We start from the raw sequence: 4,378 nt of genomic DNA, 5'->3' as shown, positions 1-4,378 counted from the left end.
ACTTTTCTTTGGAGCACTGGCCTAGAGCTAAATTAACCAGTGATTTGTGTCGAAAGCCAGGGTATTTGAGTGGGGACCCCATGCAAAGCCTGAATGGAAGAGCTTATGTACATTCCTACACATATACTGCATTCCCAAGACCAGCATTGACACCTACAACGAACTTTAAGTAGATGGCTGCTTGCTCATACGCAGCAACACTGCTTGAGCATGCACCACGTGCCACGAGCATGGGAAACATTTGTACACTTAGTCACACCCTGCACAATTCTCAGCTCCATGCCCCCAGATTCAATGCACACACACCCCCACAACTGCCTCGCCACTACCCCAACTCATGCTCACACACCTACTCACATGGAGAAGTCAGTCTTGCCAGACCTAAGACATTGTCACCAGCTCTCACTCACAACCTCAGTTGCTCAAAGTGAAAAGGTGATTTACTAACTCATCACACAACACACTTGACAGTCTCCCAGACATCCTCCCATGGACCCACAAGTAGATATATGCATGTGCATGCATGTGCACACACACACACACACACACACACATGCACGCACGCACGCACACGCGCATGCAAAGTTTAGCAAAAGTGATAGGATAGCCCCAGAGAATGTTGGTTTTGGAAAGTACAAAAGCCAGCACTGGGTTCCTGAAATCACAGCCCTAGCAACACTAAGTGGTGGCAGACATGGAGTCCAGGACTCTTAGCAACAGTCCTTCCATCCCATTTGATCCGTTCCCTTCCCACGCAGTCTTCAGGAGCCCTTACCCTGCCAGGGTCCAGTCCCCCTTAGTCCCTCCAGTCACCCCCACCCCGTCCCTCTCCTGTCAGCTCATTCTCATCCCATCTGCATCCCTTCTTCTCCCCCACCCCCATCCCCACCCCTCCAGCCTTGGCGATAAAAGAGCCAGATTGGAGCGGGTGCCACGCAGCTTCATTCCCCACCATATGGGCCCAAAAGCCAAATCGTCAGCTAAGCGATTAAATCAAGTATGTCGAACAAAATGTTATGAACTGACATTATGGGTATATAATTTTATGCCATTTGTTGCCATCTGTTTATCTAAACAGCCCCCATTCCACACAGACATACAGACTCACACCTTCCCTCCTACCCTCCATTCAGCAGATTCCCCACCCAGCCAGGGCCAGAGGTCAGGGGCAAGAAGACGTGTCCACCAAAGTCAAAGAACCCAGGCATTCGAGATTCATGGGGATCCAAAGAAATGGGGGGCCAGGTGTCCGGATGACTGGGATTGAAGAGTGGGGTCATTGCCACTCACTGACCTGAAAGGGCCAAGGCCCTTACAAAGCTGGAGATTAACTCCTCAGAAGTCACAGCCATAAAGGGGACTGGGGTCCCAGCTCAGGACTATGGACCAAAGCCAGGGAACCTCACTGGCAAGCCTCCAGCATGGCACGTGACATGCGAGTGGGTGTGTGTGTGCTGAGCAGGTCCGGCACTAGAGTAGCATCTGTGCACAGTCACGGCTGTGGACACTTCTCTGCCCTGCCTGCTCTGGGCCTGAGATCCCCTCAGAACCAAAGGCCCAGCCAGGGGTCCAGAAACTTCAGCTGGATTCATTCGTGTCTCAGCATGAGGCCACAGGACAGGTGCCCTGTCATGTCCAGGTTCAAGGTAGCACTTCCTGGACCCCCAGCTTTAATCAAATGACCCCTTGGTGACAGCTCTGGACTCCCTGTGAGCTTGAGCATGGATTGCTAGTGACAGGTCCTCAGCCACTCTGTCCTTCCCAACCTGTGTCTCTTCTCCAGTGTGAGTCCTGAGTGTCTATCCCGTGTCTACCACAACCTCTGTGCTGAGTGTCTGGCTCTCTGGTGTTTTTTCTTCTCGTTGTTTTCATCCTTTTGCAGCCTGCTTCTGACTCGGTGCAGACTCAGGCCTGGTGGTTTCCCACTTGAAGGTGATCTCCACGGAGGATATGGGCCACGGTGAGAGGCCACAGTAAAGGAAAATGTTTCACACCACAGACACAGGTGGTGAACAATCAGGTAGTCCTGGGAGCACGGACAACTTGGAGCTGTGCCAAGAGCCAGAAAGAGGGCGGCTGTCAGCCAGGAAGTGAAAAGGAAGGTCCTGAGACTTCATGCCAACATGGAACTGGACAGAAGGTGTTGGAAGTCCAGGAAAAGAGATGGAAGACAAATTCTCTAGTTTATTAAGACTTACCCCTAACACACCACACACACACACACACACTCTCTCTCTCTCTCTCTCTCTCTCTCTCTCTCTCTCTCTCTCTCTCTCTCTCTCTCTCTCTCTCTCTCTCTCTCAAGTAGGTCTCTGATGCACACTCATACCCACCCTGGCAGACACATATAAGGAGCCACACACAGAGCCAGAGTAACACCTTCCAGATACACACCCTCGCGGCCAAGGACAGAGTCACTAATAAAATAGCTCTGCTCTCTGAGCCCGAGTCAGGCATCCCCAGGCCCACCTTGCAGGGCCACGTGCAGGTGTGTGAGGCCAGGAATGCTGAGTTCAGTCTCCACTTCCCTACACCGGACCACAGGGCATCATCAGAGACCCAAGTGTCCATCACTGCTGCGGGAAGACATTGGAATCACCCAGAGAGAGCCAAAAGTGAGAGACAGAAAGCCAAGACAGAATCTGATTCAGCCTGGAGAGGCTTGAGGCTGAACCCAAGACCTAGAGAGAAAGAGAACGAAAAAACAGAGACAGAGACAGTGGTCAAGGGACCGAAGAGGAACAAGAAAGACAAAGAGAAGAAAGAGACTCAAAGGCCAACCGGGAGAAAACGGAACAGCAAGCCGCGCGAGGGGACGCTGCGGGCGGGCGCGAGGGCGGGCGGGGGCTGCCCGGGACGCCGGAGCCCGGCCTGCGCGGGTGGCGGCAGCGGCAGAGGCTGGAAAAGCTCATTTTGCTAGTAATTTACTCTCCTGCTTTTGGGCCGCTCCGCCTGCCGCTGCCGCCCGCCCGGGCTGCCTGTTCCAATATTAGATATAAACAAGTAAACTGTGTAATGGATCACATTAAGCAGGCCTTGCGTCTTGAGGCAGGATTTAATTTGCATGGCAGATTAGCTTGTCTTCCCAGCAAGGCACCCCGGGGCACCCCGAGCTGTAATAGGATCCCGCCTCTTAGAGCCCATTAAGGCAATTGAGAGCGCCTCCTAATCTCCCTCCCCGCCCAGCACCAGAATCCCCTCCTGCCGGACTGGGAGGGACTTGTGATGGCCGGACCCCATCTTGTCACCGTGGGTGGTGCCCATCTCAGGGCCCACCTCGCCCTTAAAGTGACAACCCCGAATCCTGTGGGGTTGCACCCTTCTACCTCTTGCTTTGGCGCCTAACCTCAGAGAAATGTCCCTCTCCTCACTCCCAACATATCCGAGCTAAGGGACTGCTCTCGGCTCGCCTCCAGGTCTACTCAAACTCCAAGCCAAGTGCCCCAACTTTCTCTTCCCCACATGGCTTCTAAACCTTCCACCAACGAATGAGCTTCTTGGCTGATGTCAAAAGCTAGAAGATGTTCCACAGAGCAGCTGTTTGTGGAGGTGCCTGTCGCCTTAGCCATGCAGTTAAGATGGGGTTCAGAGTAGGACTCCGACCTGCTTGGAAGTCAATGAACAAGTCACAGTTTGGTTCCAAATTAAGGCTAAGTTGTTATGATAGCCATCATTGGGGGGAGGGGGTTTCTAAAGTTTGCAAGTGGGATCCTTTTCAATCAACCCCACTTTGAAGGCAACGTAGGCTCAGAGGGGAGACCGTGACTCACTCAAGGTTGAACAGTAAGTGACGGACAGCTCCAGGACTCAGTCAGGTCTCCATGACCCTAGTGCGCAGCCTTGTGACACATCATGGTATTGGAATGAGTCCTGGGACCCAGAGAGGCATGGGAGTTTTAGGTTAAAGACAATAAGGACTATATCAGGGTCTACATCAAGACCAAGCATCCATGGATACCACACTCCACCACCAACCCCAACCTCCCACTGGGCTGGGCAAGTGGAGCCCACAGCAAGTTTCTGAGTGGGCTTGTTTTGGACTACACAGTTTCATCTGGAGGCATCAGACTCAAAGGCGATTGACTCGTGGTAGACATAGAGAGGAGTTTCCATCCTGCAGGCATACTGTGTGGGCATACAGCGCTTTGCTGTTATTGCTGGAGGGACACTGAGCTGGATGGGCCAGGATGGAGGGTAGGCAGGGTCAGGGCAGCCCCGCTTGGCTCACAAAGGGTCCTTGTTGTGGGTAATGGGACTCCCCTGGTAGCTTTATTTGCTGTCAGTGGCTTTTATTAAAGTCTCCAGTTTCAGACCCTCCAACCTCCAGCCATTGTGTGTGCTCCCCATGGGCCCTGCCCCCAGCCCCCCAGCCCCCAGC

This window comes from Mesocricetus auratus, unplaced genomic scaffold, assembly GCF_017639785.1.
Source record: "Mesocricetus auratus isolate SY011 unplaced genomic scaffold, BCM_Maur_2.0 Super-Scaffold_4256, whole genome shotgun sequence".
Classification (NCBI taxonomy): Eukaryota; Metazoa; Chordata; class Mammalia; order Rodentia; family Cricetidae; genus Mesocricetus; species Mesocricetus auratus.
This window is presented reverse-complemented; position numbering follows the sequence as displayed.